Below are 18,668 nucleotides of genomic sequence, written 5' to 3'. Positions count from 1 at the left end.
TATGCCCAAGTCCTGGTTGCAAAAGTATTAATCTGTTACAATCACTGTATTAGTTTGCTTATCAAGGATCTAATCTAATCGTAATATTATTTTAGGGATCATCTATTGCTTACCACAAAACACAGCCTTAGAGATTTAAGGACGAAAACAGAATATTATATCATGGCTTCCTAGTAGTGTTTATCAAACACCACCTCCCTTGATAAACAAGAATAAAAAACCTTTAGGATATTGGATGTACTTATTTGTGCCATATCAATTTTACTAACTTATTAATGTTATTAAAAATGTCATCGTTACGTCTGTGTCATTCGTCTTTGCTGTATAAAATATAAAGTGATTGTTATTTACAAAATTGGTATATTTTATAGGGTCCAGGTGATTTTATTATATTACTTGTTATCTCTGCTTTTCGGTTATTAATTCATGTGTTTTTTTTCCCTCTCCTCTCCTTTTTTTCTCTCCACTTTCTCTTCTATCTTCTCTATTTTTCCTTTCTTTTTCTATTGTTGGCTCTTCTTTAGTGTTGCCCATTATTTCATTGTGGCCTATAATTCTTATCCTACTTATACCTACATATATACTACCCCCCTATTTACCTTTATATTTTGTAGCTACTTTTAATTTTTATTCACTAGTTTATTCCGCACCTTTATTCTCAGGTCATACCTGCTGATGAGGGCTTTGCTCTGAAATTCCATTGTTTTAAAAGGTTCTTTCTTAATTTTCATCTTAACTTTTCCTTTATGCTCGGATAATAAAGTAAAGTTATATATAACTTTTATGCCTCATCTTCCATTGTAACTCCTCTAAAGAGTTGGGATTGTCTTATCTTGCTATATTTTCCTTTGTTAAAGATATATATATATATATATATATATATATATATATATATATATATATATATATATATATATACATCGGAAAATCTGTCCGGTTTATCACTCTCTTATATCGTTTTAAATTCTTAACTTCTTTATTCCATTATCGGATCTGCACACCAACGCGCTTCCACCTATCTTAGAATCACTTCAATCACCGGTCGCAAAAGTTCCTGGGTTTTAAGCGTTATCTTCCATCTTGCTGGCTATAAGTTGAAACATTACCGGAAACGGACAGGAAAGATCCGTTGACGTCATCCAAAGACCGGAACTCAATTTCCATCGATCTGGTAGATAAATGCAGCTTTGTTACCAAAAATCAATCAGAGTTCATACTACTAAAACGAAAGACGCTGTAAATGTTAAGACTTTTAACTATCCATACTCAGTGATGTCTAGGAAGTTTTGCAAATGGAATTAACTAATATATACTATATATAAAAGTTGGAACTCTCTTAAATAATGATAAAAAAATGGTGTCATTAAAAACATTAACGAGCCGGTTGAATTATTTTATAGAAAGAATAATTTATAAAAAATTTGAGTAAATGTTTGGTTTAACGTTGAGAACAGATTGCGATAAAATTATGTGTAAGAGATAAAAATAGTTTTTTTTTAAAATATGACATGATGTATGGTTTTGAGTTAAAATCTAGTTAGTATTACTAGCCCTGTTGATTAATCCATATTGATCCATGATACAGAGTTCAACCTTGATCGTCCTTCGGGGGCCGTAACGCAGTGGATAGATATGTTAAATCTCTACGGTTACAGGTGAGCATTGAGTGAAGATAGCGGTTTGAATCCTACCCAAATCCGGCCAGAGGCTTACTTGGTCAAAAACGTTGTGAGACAACAACAACTATGGAAGGCAGTAATTGCTGAGGATGCAGTTAGGAGATTCGGAGTTCTCCCATCGCTGTTACCACTTGAAGAAGGCCAGAGGAATAGTTGGCCGAAACGTCGTGAAACAACAACTAAGAAAGATGAGGATAATAGTCCGCAATAAATAAATCAATGAGGAACATTTTTTATTAAATAAATTAAAAAAAAAAATACTTTCATCGTAATACACTTTTTCAAAGATGATACTTTTGCTTTTGTTTCTACAGAGTAGAACGATAAATTTGTCGCCCTAAAAAGACGACATGATTCCATTTCCATTTGATAAAAACCGGTTTTCTTTTTTTTTATTGCATACCATCTACTAGTTAGCCAGTTGTGTACAAATCCCAAGAGCGACATGAGCCTTCTATTATGTCTGAAAGTGACACAATGCTGAATGAGCGAGATCGGAGATGCGCCTCTGTACAATTTATGCCTTCTATCGATCCAAGTTATGACATTTTCCTTATCAGCATCCTCAGAATGCAAATTCGGATGACAGGGATGTGCCCAGCGTGATGAAAATAAAGTTTCCGGCCATGATTATAGTTTTGGTTTTGTTTCAAGTGAAGGCCGCATAATGCCAATTTATATCTTTGTTATGGTGTGAAATGGTAATAAAATGAAAGGAACACAGGACTCTTAGAAACAAACATGTATTCACATATATTACAGGCAAGGGGGGGTTGAGCAATACCATTCCTCAATTGTTGGCCGTTTGCACACGACCTGCTTGGCCGCGTACCAATCCTGACTGCCGGGCACAGGTACTCGTTACGGGAAGTGACGTCACCAGAGGAAGTGACGTCATGAGATCGTCCATTAATCCCATGGAAGTGTGTCTCCAACAATCTTCAAATTGGGTTTGAAAGTCAATATCAAAGTGTACCTGGATGTGTGGCACTTATCTCAGTGCCACGGTTGCTAACACACTCTACAGCATGGCCGGGTGGTGAGTTAGCCATAATCGTAGAGATACACAGAAGTGCAATCCCAGAATTCCCTTTCTAGATCGACCTCTTTTTCGGCCGGACGACATGGGGTAAGCATGCGTGTTTCTGTCTCTCCGTGAACGAGAGTGGGCGACCCCCTTCCTCTCAGCACTAGTTAAGCATAGTTAGTTTCATAATTGTAAGATATGTAAAGCGTAAATTGTTTTTGTAATATATATTTTTATAAAATAAATAGTTAATTATGTTTCATAAATATTACGATTGTGTCGTGTTGTGTGTTTTATTGAGATGCCTTCATCAAACAACGAAGCGGTCCGGAGGACGAAGAAAGGAAATTCCAACCAGAATGCCACCAGGGTAAAGCGGTCATCTTGAGAGAATAACGGAGCCACACCCACATCCAATATCTCAGGTATGATTTTCTTCTTGTTAAACAGACCCTTATGACTGGTCATCTTCACATCTTCATGAGACCACTTCTAAGACAATTAGTCTAACATGTGAAGCCAGTCACACGCCAGTGACCGGCTGATTGTGTTATAAATATTGCTGAAGAGTGTGACAACCCTAGGTGGCCACTGGTAGACCCTGGGCGTGGGAGCAGAACTCTGCGCCGACCCATCAGTCCAAAGAGACATATGACCTCTCACAACACCAAAACCAGCTTGATCGCTACCATCCGTCGAGTATACACCGGACTCCTGACTCATCGTCTTGCAAGATTCAGCCACTCTGATCAGTCGTAGACGAAACACGTGTTAGTGGAAACTTATATTAAAAAAAAATACATATGCCGCTCCCCTTTTGGGGGTACCAAATTGATGAAAGGGAAAATTATTCCCAACTCGCATTTAAGTAAAAATTGCACTTTCCTATAAATAATTAAATTAATTAAAAATATATCACTAACAAAACAAATAAACAACATCTACGGAAAACGCGATATAGTCAGTAGTCGTGCGAAATAGCTCAGTGGATGAGGTTTAAGTTTCTTATCATGGGTTCCCGATTTCGAATTTCGCTAGATTCAGCCACTCTGAGAGGTCGTAGACGACGTGTCAGTGGATAATTATATTTTAAAAATGATACTTATGCCGCTCCCATTTGGTGGTACTAAATTGGTCAATAGGAAAATTATTCCCAACACGCATTTAGGTAAAAATGTACTTTCGTATAAATAATTGAATTCATCCAAAAAGGATCAATAACAAAAACAAGATCTATATATACACTCGTGGTCAAAAAAAAAAAAATAGGCCAAACAAATTTTATACATTTTATTGCACTAAAAGCTATATTGAACAAAGAACAATTGAACAAGGAAACTTTAACGAGACTAATAACACAGAACAAGACATTTACTTTAATAAATGCTTAGGATGGAATCGCATTCCGTATTGATTTCTTTAAAAGATCACTTCTTTTAGGCATGCTATTAACCAAAATGGAACACTGTGAAGAGGAGACGCTATTCCATTCGCTTTGCACAATATATTATGGACCGAATATTCTCGTTTGGGTTTAAATCGGGGCTTTGACCACATTAATTGACAGATCAGAAACCCATTTTTTGTGACTTTAGCAGTGTGTGCAGGGGCATTATCATGTTGAAAAATAATGTTCTGGGATATTCGAGCTTCTGCTACTTGGTAATAATCCTGTTTCTAATATTCGAATGTATTCCTTTGCATTGATTGACTTCTCACATCTAATAAGTTCCCCAACTCCTGCTGCAGTAAAAATTCCCATATCCTTATCTCTCCATTCGCGTGTTTAACTGTCGTTTTCATGCAACTTGGTGAAAATCTTTCTCCAGTTCTTCGATTGCACCGTTCAGGAGCATCGGAAACATCTCTAAGAAGTAAAAATATTTCCTGAACCAGTCTGTATCCTTCTTGCCATAACACAAGAACAATCTCTTTCTATCATTGATGCTCTTCTTAGATAAAAATAGCTTCTTTGCACACCTTTTAGAAGAAAATCCCATTTCTTTCATTCGTCTAGATATTGCATATCTAGAAAGAGAATTTCCAGCCCCTGTTTTGAATTCTTTGCTATGGTCAACATAAGTTTTTCTTCAATTCTTCAAAACAGTTGATTTAAACCTGTGGTCGTTCTTCAAAGTGAATGCTTTAGTGCGACCAGATCCAAATTTCCCTTTTACCAAGCATTCGACTTCGAACCTTTGACCAATTCGCTTCACTACAGAAAGAGATGTTTTCGCTTTTTCTTTCCTTAAAATATAAAAAATCTGCTTGTAAGTCATTTTGGACTGCCCTCATCCTGCAATTCGGTTTTTTATATCCTCGCCAAGATGCGGTCTTACCATTTTTAGGATTCATTTTTCCATTTATTATTATATGCTATAATAAAAATGATCTGCAAAATAGAAATTTTCAGTTAAAATTAACAAAAATTCATGGAAAAATATTGAAAAATCGATTTTCTCCTTCTTTCAAGCTTGGCCCATTTTTTTTGCTCATGAGTATATATATATATATATATATATATATATATATATATATATATATATATATATATATATTTATATATAGTTAATTTTTAATCTATTAAAGACGGGTACACGTTTATACTCTGTTGATGTGGAATGGAGTCGTTATGCCAAACTTCTAGAGTAAATGTGGTATTGTGGTGACTAACCCCACTTAATCCAAAATCGAACAGATACCATAATAATTAGTTCACTACATCGGATCGTAACAAAGTTCCATACAGAATTTTAGTCATATCGGCCAATAGTTTCCGAGAAAACTTTAGGAATAAATTTGGCATTGTGCTTACTAATCCCTACTGATCCCTTACTGTGCATCGAACGGATATCAAAATACCTCGCAGCACATTTTTCGTAATAAAGATCCAGACAAAATTTCAGGCAGATCGATCCAGTAGTTCCTGAGAAGAATTTGAATGGACATACAGACAGACAGACAGACTGACAGACTAAGAGATGTACATATATGCACGTAACTCTTCTATATAAATAAACACTAAATGTATGTATGTGTGTGTGTCTGTGTTTAAATATTTAACCGATAAACTCTTAAACTTCTGACTCTATAACGCTGGAATTAACAGGAAATAGTAATCATACACCAAGGATAGTGCATAACAAGTAAAATCTTTGTTTGGATGAACGAATAACGCGTATGAAAATATGCCGATAAGATGAAATGCAAAGAAATCTTCGTTTAAACTTGCAGACATTTTTCTATTATGTTTGCACATGCGCAAATTCATTCATAGCATGGGGTTGTTTAATTTTAATTCTTTTCTGTCGATCTGTTGATAGCTCAAACGGTAAGCAACTCAGCTAGAGTTTTAGATGGTTTTGTTTCGATTCTAGCTGATGGCGCCCAAGTCATTTTTAATCGGTTGAAATCAGTACTATATATTGGGTACAATATAATATTCAATAGAGAGTTGGTTCTGTAATAATAAATACGAAATCTGCATGAACTAATATATGTTTAAGCGTATTTTACGGCCGAGCAATGCCGGGGCTCCCTGCTAGTAGGTAAATAAAGCAATTTCAAAAGGCCAGGTAGATAATTACTTGAATGAATGTGTCTTGAGTTCCATTCCGTTTCATCCATTATAATAATTAAGGCGAGTTGCATTAATCAGCTTTTAATGAGTTTCCGAAGATTTTTGGCTTCTGCGTTTGGTCAGGGCCGCTGACATTACCGTTCTCCGCTCGAGCTGATGCATTACCCAAACAGATGTGACTTGATCTGATTATTTCTGGCGCGAACACACGCGCACGCACGTGAGATTCACGTGGAGCAAATGATTGTCCGAGTTTCTACAGTAATTAATGTAAACACTTTAAAAAAATATCCATCTATACTTCTATAAGCTTGGGTTTATTTTGTATATTGATAATCATATTAAAAACCCGTTCTTCTATGTATTTAAAAAGAAAGTACAATTTTGTTATATATGTACCCAGATGGTGAAACAGAACATTTGGACATTCTGGCTGGTATTCTTCAAGGTGATACCATTGCGCCTTTCCTTTTCATCATTGAGACATCACGCGTATCTCTGTGCATACAAACAATGATAATGGACTGATGTATAAACCGAGAAGAATCCTGCACTTTACATTACATTAGCGCCCAGGCACTACTATCTTCTGTTGAGCAAACTTCAGTAGCAAACTGTACAGGGCTTCACCTGAATCCTACCAAAACAAATCAGCCCGGCCGCGCTGCGGGGCCTGGGCACAAGAGTACTTCTGGAAAATCTACAACAGTGTAGTAAATAATGGGCAATCAACAATTCCACCGCTAACCAACAATCACGAGGTTGTTTGCTCAGTAACCGACAAGGCTAATATGCTTGCCAGCCGGTTTGCCTCGAACTCCACACTGGACACTACCAACCACCCCCTGCCTGACTTTCCTTTGCGGACAGACGCCACGCTAGACGATCTAAAAATCACCCCTGCTCAGGTAAACGCTATCATACAAAAACCTTGACACTTCAAAAGCATGTGGACCTGATCTCATCCCAGCTGTGCTATTAAAAAAGTGCTCAGCCAAAGTAGCCCCAGTTCTCTCCAAACTCTACAACAAATGCCTTAATGAATCATGCTTTCCGGGCTGTTGGAAAACTGCTTCTGTGGTACCAGTATTCAAGAATTCTGGCGAAAGAACTGATCCATTTAATTATCGCCTCATTAGCCTCCTCCCACTTTTCGCCAAAATATTTGAGACCATAATTAACCATGCTCAAGTCCGGCACCTTACAGATGCTAAACTTCTGACTGACAAACAATATGGATTAAGACATGCCCATTCCACAGCTGACATCCTCACTGTAATCTCTGAACGTATATACCATTCACTGGACAAAGCGGGGGAGGGCAGAGCGGTAGCTCTAAATATATCTAAGGCTTTTGACAGGGTATGGCATGAGGGTCTCCTTAGGAAAATTAAATCATACGGTATCACTGGTAGAATACTTAACATAATTAAATCCTTCTTAGATAAGAGAAAAATCCTGGTTGTCCTCGACGGTCGTACGTCTAAACAGTGTGATATAAATGCGGGAGTGCCTCAGGGGTCTATCCTTGGACCTCTATTGTTCCTAATATTTATTAATGACCTCCCCGACAAAACTGCCTCTGAGATAGGTATATATGCTGATGACACTACACTCTATAACAGGCATGACAGGAAAACAAACGAACACATATTTAAAGAAATGGAAAAACCACTAGAGGATGACCTCCAATCTGTAGTGGAATGGGGACATAAATGGATGGTCATATTCAATGCTGCCAAGACTAAACTGGTTTCCTTCAATAATTACAAGAAACCTTCTCTGCCACCAATAGCGATGGCCAGTGACTCCCTGTCTGAGAGTACATCTTTCAAACTGCTTGGCCTAACGTTCACAGGAAACATGAGTTGGAACAATTATATTGAAAACATTGCCAGGGTCGCTGCGAAAAAGGTAGACTCTCTCTACCGTGCTAGAAAACTCCTGACATCTGAAAGTATTCTGTACCTCTATAAGGCAACCATTCGCCCATGTATGGAGTATTGTTGTCACATTTGGGCCGGTGCATCTGCTACTAGTCTCTCGCTCCTAGACAAGGTTAAAAAAAGAGTCACCAATCTGATAGGCCCTGAACTGGCATCTAAGCTTCAGCCTCTGTCCCATCGACGAAACGTTGCATCCCTTTGCCTGTTCTACGAGTATTTTAATGGTGAATGCTCTGACAAACTGCGGACACTTGTGCCCCCACGACGTAGACACCCTCGACAAACCCGACAGGCAGCTAAATCCCACCCCCACACAGTAGAGATCCCTAGATGTAAAAGATCTTTCTATTCCAGTAGTTTCTTCCCCAGAACCGCTAGACTTTAGAATTCCATTCCAAGTTCCTGCTTCCCCAACTGTACTGACATGCAGAAGTTCAAGTGCAATGTGAACCGACATCTTGCTGCCCAAATCCCAACATAGTGCCCCAGTAGTTGCTGCCCCGGATAGTAGCCCCCTACACCAAAGTGGCAATGCGCCTTGTTTGGGGTGAAAATGTAAAAAAAAAAAAAAAGATCATATACGGGCGCAACCCCACATATAAGAACATTGCTCTTGTAGCAATCAGTTATTTGTCAATATAGGGAGAACCCTTCATACCAATTGTCACTATCCAGCTCCTCTACTCCCCGGGGAGTTGGCCCCCATTTCCACTTCACTCTTCACATAAAAAAACGGCCTTGTATCTAATTTGCTCAGTGGGGAAGCAAATAAATCCAACCTGAATGCTACCAAAACTGAGTGTATGCCAATTAACATTCACAGCAAGCCCGAAATTAAAACCCTCACAAATAACATTATCAAATGTGTAGAAGACTAGGAACTCTAAGAAAGACTTTAACATTAAAAAGGGCATGGCATGGGCTGCTTGTTACAAAATGGATAAGATGTGGAAATCCAATCTTGCTTACAAATTACAAAATCTAAGTTTTCCGCGCACTTATTGAGCCAATCTTATTCTATGGATCTGAAACTTGACTGATGTATCAACCTTTCAGCAAAACAACGGCGTCGTTTGGATGGATGTTACACACGTCTTTGGAGAAGAATACTCAATCTCTAATGGCAAAATCACCCAACTCTACAAATGATATATGGAGATTTACCGAGAGTATCAACCTCAGTTTGTAAAAGACATGTTCGCGTTCTGTCAGCCATGATTGGGTAGAAGTCCTAATTAATTCACAGTTGTATTTTGAGTGTCGCTTACGTTGAGGATTGAACCTCCAACCTACAGAAGAGTCTAACCACCCAACTCTAGAAATGATACATGGAGACTTGCCGAGAGTATCAACCTCACATCACACGCGTGTACTCAGTCATTAAGGGATATATATATATATATATATATATATATATATTAACTATTAAAGGATATATATATATATATATATATATATCCCTTAATATATATATATATATATCCCTTAATAGTTATATACATACATATATATATATATATATATATATATATATATATACTGTTATTTATATTAGTTTAAGTTTACTAGTGCGTATATCAGGTAAACACTGCATCCCTTTGTTTTCATTAATATATATATATATATATATATATATATATATATATATATAAAGAGAGAGAGAGAGAGAGAGAGAGAGAGAGAGAGAGAGAGAGAGAGAGAGAGAGATTAAGGAAAATTCATCCCCGGAAAACTCGTCACCGGAAAACTCGTCCGTCCCCGGAAAACTCGTCCATTTTTGCTAGGTAGAAAAACTGGACTATTATTGAATAAATATCGATTGAAAACGCATTTTATTATCGTTCTTTAAGGAGATATTGTTTTTAAAAGAAATTACACCTCCCATAATATTTTAAAAAATATTTTTACTTGCTTACTGCTGCTTATAAAAAAAATTGATTTTTATAAGTGTCCGTTTTCTACCTAGCTTTGTAAGTTTTTGGTGGTTCAACTTATTTTAAAGAGTTTATTTAGTTAAAAAAAAAACAAGGTCATGTCGAGAGTTACTTTTGAACAAAAAATGTCCGGCATGAGAAGGTTACGTCTTAGTAGTCTAACGAATTGTTAAAAAATAGAAAATTAAAGAAAACACTGAGGTAGATATAATTTTAAAACGACCCCCCAAAACAAAAAAAAAATAAAATAAATTTGTATATTTTTTAGATAAGATCACTGTTCGGAAAAAAATCAAGCTAGCGGAAGTGGATAAGGTTGATTATGTAACGGAACCGAACGGACCACGAAAAAACGGGACCATATATTTATAAAAAAAAAATACTTTACTTTTTTACAGTTCTTGTGTCATTACGAATCAAACAAAAAAGAAAACATTTCTTGTATTATCAAATAGTAAAACAAATATCTTATTTTAATAAATTAATTTAATTTTAACACTTTTTGCGTTCACAAGACAACAAAAGGCACTTCTGCAGTATGCGGACGGCGGCGATCTTTTCTTGAAATGTAGTGTGCTGGCGACCCAAAAATAATTACCCGGCAGTTAGTATGAAAAAAATCCCCCCAAGAAACTGTAAGGAGAGAACAATTAAAAAAAAAAGTCCCATGTGATGCCTTTCTACATAATAATGTACCATTTAGAAAAGCCTTCTTAATATTAGGAGGGATTCATGTTAACCATTCTGTACCCCTCCTCTTTGAAATCTTAAAGATAGTAACTCCGCTGTTGTGGGGCCTATAGAGGCAAATATAAACATGGATCTAAAGATTAAACTTCGTTTATTACGTATTTACTTAAAAAGCGTATAAACCGGATTCGGTTTATACTGAAACTGAACTTATTCAATTCTACTACTACTACTACTACTACTACTACTACTACTACTACTACTGCTACTGCTGCTACTACTACTACTACTACTACTACTACTAATAATAATAATAATAATAGCAACAAATATACTATCCCCTTTAGGTTAATCAGTTTCCTTAAATAAGATTCTAAATTTTAAAATAATTATGTGGCGAAAAAGAAAGAAAGTATTATTTTAAAATTTCACACATGAAAACTGTTTCGCACATAAAATTAACGTAAAATGATACTCATTTCCGGACTATGCTTGCTTAATCGCTCAAAAATCGAAAATTAAAAAACATATTCGTACAGCATAACATTTTCGATCGATCGTTAACATTTACTTATGCGTTGTTACCAGCGTTTGTTAAAATTTTAAATTTGGAGCGATTATCAATGGTCCTTCTTCCCGGGTTATTGAGCAGAAGTTTAAACACACAAAAAAATTATTCAGGTATGTAGAAGAATCTTGCCTTTGGTAACATTTATTTGTTGCATATTTGTTTATCATTTCTTTTCTTTTTGTGTTAATTACAGTAATACATATCCCGTCCCATCCTTCTTTTTGAGGAAGTATAAACGTAGATCAAATTTCCTTTTTAATTAAAAAAAATCTTCAGAATGTTTTCTCTTCATGTATTTTATTTAAAATTCTGATAAACTCATCTGAGATTATCACCTATATTTTTCACTTGTGTCCAAAGAAAAGTGCTCTAAATGTTTAATTATTTCAGAATAAGCCGATGACAGACACCGCCAATGTATAGCTGGCGCCAACGAAATTTAAAAGTCCCGCCCAAAGCATTTAAAACCTTTTAATAATCAAGCTAAATCCCTCGGATGGGGCCATATAGACATTTAGCGAATAGATCCGAAAAAATTTACAAAGGAAATAGGCAAGTTATCTCTCGATAAATGAACAATAAATAAAATAAATTAAACTCTGTGAATCAATGTTAAATCTGTAAATGAGATTTATAACCCATTCTGTGATCCTTTTCAATCTTATGTTGTAAATGAACAACGTATAATTAAAAAAAAAACAATTTGTGCTTGTTTCATTTTCTTATAAAAAGAAAATTAAATAAATCGGTTTGGGATCGAAAATTAAGCTGTAATTTTTTCGATTCCGTTACCAATTCCGAGACCCACGAAAATTCCGATTTTTCCGATTCCCGATTCTGATTCCGATTAGTCCTCCTAACACTGATATATATATATATATATATATATATATATATATATATATATATATATATATATATGTGTGTGTGTAAGACATTGGAAATCCCCCCCAAAAAAAACAAATGAAAGAAAAAAGAAAAAAAATCTTTACTTATGAAAAATAATTTCTTTGAAATATATATATATATATATATATATATATATATATATATATATATATATATATATGTGTGTGTGTGTAGGACATTGGAAATAAAAAAAATGAAAGAAAAAAGAAAAAAATCTTTACTTATGAAAAATAATTTCTTTGAAATATACACACACACACACACACACACACTCACACACACATATATATATATATATATATATATATATATATATATATATATATATGTAGGACATTGGAAATCAAAAAAAAAAATGAAAGAAAAAAGAAAACAAAATCTTTACTTATGAAAAATAATTTCTTTGAAATATACACACACACACACACACACACACTCACACACACACACACACATATATATATATATATATATATATATATATATATATATATATGTAGGACATTGGAAATCAAAAAAAAAAATGAAAGAAAAAAGAAAACAAAATCTTTACTTATGGAAAATAATTTCTTTGAAAAGTTGCCCATTTTCAGCTTCGTATATTAGAGCTCTTTCCACATGACAGATTCAGAATCTCTGCATTGCGATTCACCACCCTTATTTTGTTCCTGATGTTTTCCCTCAATTCTTGGTGGGTTATGGGTTCTTAACATAGACTCTTAATTTGAGATATCCCCCAAAGAAAACGTCTGGGCTAGTAAAGTCTGCGGAACGTGGTGGCTATTTGACATTGCCATAGCGGGAGATAATGTTGTCACCACAACATTGACTCAGAAGCTCCATGGTGTCTATCGCCGCATGCTTACGTTGCCCCATCTTGTTGGAACCATTGTGAATTTGTGCGCACAGGAAGTCTGTAACCATAGTCCGGTATCTCTCTGCACAAACACTAACAGCATTTTCGTCTTGATCTTAAAAAAAAATAAGGTCCAATAACCCTCTTCGTTACTGCACACCATACAATGAACTTTATGGGATACAACTGATTTTGATGAATTGTCTTTGGATTTTGAGAACCAATTGGCTTCATCTGACATAATCAATTTTTGCAGAAAATTGGGGTTATTTCGGACAAGTTTTTGCATTTGAACTGCATATTAAACCCTTGTTTGAAATCTTCAGGCTTCAAGTCTTGAACAAGCTGCACTTTATAAGGAAAGAGTTTGAAATTGTGTAATATACTGTGTAGTGAGCTTCGACATATCCCAACTTGTGTGGAACGTCGTCGAATCGATATTTTCAGGATACTGCTACAAGCTCTCTCGCACTCTTTCCCCATTTTCATTTGTTATAACGTTTCTGCCAGCTCGCAGAAGATCAAGCACAGTTCGGCGCACAATGTTTCGAATTGTGTCATGAAAATGCCGTCGATAAGCTTTTTGAGCCAAAACAATTGACTGATTTTGGTAAAAGAATTTCATAACTTGAGTACGTTCTTCAATGACACACTTATCCATAATTAATTTCTAAAATATTATCCTTAAAATGCCTGAAATAGAGAAAAAGATGATCATTAATAAAAAAATGACAAAGATTTAAAACCCTTCAGTGACTTATTCGACACACGCACACACACAATATATATATATATATATATATATATATATATATATATATGTATGTATATATATATATATATATTTATATATATATAGTAATTTATAAAATATATATGGCGATTAAACTACACTGAATATTCCACGTTTCATCCACTCTAGGATTCCTCAGTCTTATGCGCGAGTCCTAGAGTGCATGAAACGCGGAATATTCAGTGTAGCTTAATCGCGATATATATTTTATAAATTACTAACTAGCTCTACCTACGTATTGAGCACTTTGGAAGTAAATACTTAAAGTTTACGCATATATCTATACTTTCGTATATAAATTTATGTGAGTAAATTAAGTAGTTATATACATATATATATATACATATATATATATATTATTATTATTATTATTATTTATATAGTCATGAATATATAAGTTCAGTTACCATAACAATTCAATTTGCACTTTCATCTGATCAATTTGGGTGGAATAAAAAATAGATTACAGTATTTTTTTAACATCTGTCGTATAAATGTCAAAAAAGTAATCTTGGGAATAAATCACATATTGATACAATACACTATTTTTCGGTGATTTATTATCATTCTAATCCCCCCCCCTAAAAAAAACACTACGTGCACTTTTTAAATTACATTTTAACCTCAAACAAGGCACAGTTCCACTTTGGTGTATGGAGCTATTATCAGGGACATAAGTTGCACGGATACGATGTAGGGAGTTGAGCAGCAAGATGTCTGTTCACATGACACTTAAACTTCTGCATGACAGCACAGTTCAGGAAGCAGGAAACCGGGAGGGAATTCCAAAGTCCAACAGTTCTGGAAAAGAAACTATTACAGTAGGTTTTCTTACATCTAGGGATTTCTACTGTGTAGGGTGGGACTTGGATGCTTGTCGGGTTTGATTGTAAAAGAATTTATCTAAATAATTAGTAAATTCGAAATATTGCAAGACTTTAACAAATGTATTTAATGTGAGCATGCGCAGAAACAAGTAAAAACATGTCGGCCAGTTGAAATGAACATTTCGAATTTCAACATGCCGATATATGTCTGTATGCATTATTCATCCAAACAAAGATTTTACTCATTAATACCCTAACTATTAGTGAGGATGGTCTCCTTGCTGCTTCGTCGGCTTAGAGACTGGACAGAAAGTACTTGTCAAAGATTCGTTCTTGACATTGAGGCACCCCGACCGAGAAATGCCGACAGAGATGCCCAGGCAATTTTTTATTGAGGCAAGAGTGTACCTCCTTTAAGGGAGTTTGCCTATTCTCCACCTTCCGACATTGTGTCACACTTTGGTGCGGTAGACACCAAGCAAATATCTACTCATTATAAACCATCATTAGTTCATAATTATCATTTCCTGTTAGTTTCAGTGTTATGGGACCAGTAGTTCAAGAGTTTACCTGTTTAATATTTACACACACATACATTTCCTGTATTATTTATATGTAAATATTATTTTCGTTTTATATCTTTCAATATTTAAAATGTTTCATTTATTTTCTCGAAGATGAATATCTCAATCTTGAGTCTACCTAAGACGACTATCAGAATCAAAATAAAAACAAGAGTGGTCTCCCTTCTAAATATTAAAGGGAGGTAACACTCAAAAATCTCCAAAAGGTTAAAAAAAATGTACTTTTTAATGGATACATGAACATTAACAAATATTTACAATGTGGAGCTTTTCAACACGGAATAATTAAACAATAATAATAATAATAAAAATACCATCAGGTCATTGTTATAATGGCCTTTTCCCTATTGGCTGAGATAAAGTCTTGATCTTGTTCACTTTTCGGAGGTCAACCCTCCCAGGCGTTGACTTCTCATCTTTTGCTAATTGCCTTCGGCGCACTTTCGATAGAATGCCGACAGGACTGCCCAGATTTTGTAAGTTTTTATTTGCCTAAATATATTGGATTTTTGACTAAGATCAAGTTTAATATTCGTTCTCCACAACGTCCGTGCCATTTGACGCCGGAAGTTTTCATGTAGTTTTCTTTTTTTTTTTTTTTTTTTTTTTTACATAGGCATCACCACATTATCAAGGCCAAGAGGCCACTCAAGGATAAGGGTTAAAGAGTGTACAGTAGAAATTGGACATTATAGTAATCATTAGTAATGAAAATTTGGTAAAGTTGATAACTTATATGGAACGGCTCATCAAGAACTTATTTACGTTAGACTTGAAGACAACCATATTGTAGTCAGCCGGAAAGCAGGAAGTTACCTCCCTTGAAAAGATTCAAATACGGACATACATGCGTAAAGAGAAGGCGCCGCTAAGCAGAATTTCTTTTCTCCTTGCATTTTTATTTGTGAAAAAGACACTTCATCGATTCCGTTTTCTTTCAATTCTTTGGCTCATTTGCGCCAATCATAAACCAAGATGGCGAATGTTTAAACTGTCTCGTTTTACGAACAAAAATTGATTATTCTACCTATCGATTTTCAGCGCCATTTTCTTTTTTGCATCAAACATGTTTGAGACAGATTTTCTTATTCACTTTGCATGTGAGGTTCCTCTTAAATCAAACACACATCTTGCCAAGAGCCAGACTTAGAAAAATAAAACCTTTTTATTGGCTTTTTACTCCCCCTGCGTTCCACTATCATCACCGTTTTAGTATGACTTCAATAAACAAGCAAAGAGACGATATTTCCCAGAACCAAAGTACATTTTAAATATTTTATAGTTGATGCGTAACAATCACTGTTTCTGAATTTTTGAGATGAGGATTGATAATTTGTACTATTTAGATTATTCAGACTACTGTTCTCACCTTGAGTGTTATTTTCACACCGTTTCTGCCGATGAATTCTCCGATCTTCTTCCTGTGTATTTTGTCGAAGTCGGATATCTTTACTATCGACTCGAGAACCTACAGGGAATTACGAACGGAACCCTTAATCTAATCTACGGGGATAGCATACTTTTCATCACAACAATGATAAAAATATCTGGTATCATTGTTGTATATGAACCCAAATTAACATATGCTGTATATAACGTTGGATCGTACGTGTGGTGTGTACTTGATACTAAATAAACGCCCGTTATGTTCTTATCATAACGGGCCATAAGTATGTACGTTGTGTTTGTGGTATATAACGTTGTACGAACTTCAAGATTGCTTTCAAGATTCCTATTAAGAACTGGGAGACCCTGGCAAAATGCCGGCCAGAATGGAGGAAGCTAGTTAGAGGGGGATCTGAAATTTTCGCTAGGGAAAGAATCGATCATGCTGAACTCAAGAGAAACCTTCGGAAAGGCAATGTGTCGGTTTTGCACATTGAGTTGAACGGTTGAAAATGTGAGGCTTGTAAATCGCGTGCTTCTCTCAAAAGCGGCCTACATTAACCACACACAAACAAACAAACAAACAAACAAACAAAAAACACATACCATGAGTAGAGTGAGCAAAAAACAAATAAACAACCCCCCCCCCAAAAAAAAAAACGGAGGCAGAAGGGAAAGAAGTTTCAACACAAAACTTTATCTGCCAAATGTGTGGCACACTGTGCAAGTCAAATGCTTTTTTTTTACACGGTGGTCACCACTTATCAAGGCCCGGAAGCCACTCAGGGATAAGGGTTATTGCAAGTACAGTACATTAGTGTGGAGATTTGATGAAGTGTTTACTTAAGGGGGCGGTTCATTAGGAATTTGTTAACGTTGGACTTGAAGACATCCAATTTGTAGTCAGGTGGGAAGCAGGCAGACGGAACAGTTCCACAGGCGTGCAGTTCTAAGAAAAGTCATCTTCGAGCCCATGGACGTGATTTGGGTATCGCTTCTGATTAACTTAAAAACTATGATGACGTTGGTGGGAAGCATTGGGATGATTGACGTCTGTAAAGACAACCGCCCATGACTCATCTAGTGTTTTGGTGTGTGCGTGTTAACATATATCATACGCGTAACGAAGGCGACATACGTGTCTGCTGCTGGTCGCTTCTGAAGGGTCCGCTAGACCTGCTTTTAGGAAGATGCTTCACAAGACATAGACAAAGACGTTGTCAGATTTTATATACTTTATTCACTCCCATGTATTTGCCATAGCAGGAGGGCAGTGATCGATGAACTCTCAGTCTGAAGAATTTTTTCTGCCTCCATTTTGAGTCCGCCCCTCCCTCATTAGGAGGCCCGTTAGATGATTTGTACGATTTTCATTATTCAGACTACTATTCTCACTTTGAGTGTTATTCTCTCAACGTTACGGCCGATGTATTCTCCGACCTTCTTTCTGTGTATTTTGACAAAGTCGAATATCTTTACTGTCGACCCGAGGATCTGCAGGGAATTATTATTTGTTTTTTACAAGATGGTCACCATTTATCAAGGCCCGGAAGCCACTCGAGGATAAGTGTTATTGCGTGTACAGTACGTTAGTGTTGAGATTTGATAAAGTGTCTTACTTAATGGGGCGGTTCATCAGTAATTTGTTTATGTTGGACTTGAAGACATCCAGGTTATAGTCAGGTGGGAAACAGGCAGACGGAAGAGAGTTCCACAGGCGTGCTCTTCTAAGAAAGAAGCTTTGTTCATGGAATCTACGTTTTGGTTTTGGCATAGATAAAGAGTGGGAAACATTTTTGATAGTGGTTTCAGCTAGACGGGTGCTCCTCGTGAAAGATTGGCGAGGGGGGAATAGAGATTGGAGCTCAGACGAGCACCTGCCATAG

This window comes from Euprymna scolopes, chromosome 24, assembly GCF_053919585.1.
Source record: "Euprymna scolopes isolate OS-2025 chromosome 24, ASM5391958v1, whole genome shotgun sequence".
In the NCBI taxonomy this organism is placed as follows: domain Eukaryota; kingdom Metazoa; phylum Mollusca; class Cephalopoda; order Sepiida; family Sepiolidae; genus Euprymna; species Euprymna scolopes.
The sequence above is the reverse complement of the archived record's forward strand: the minus strand, read 5'-3'. Positions refer to the sequence as shown.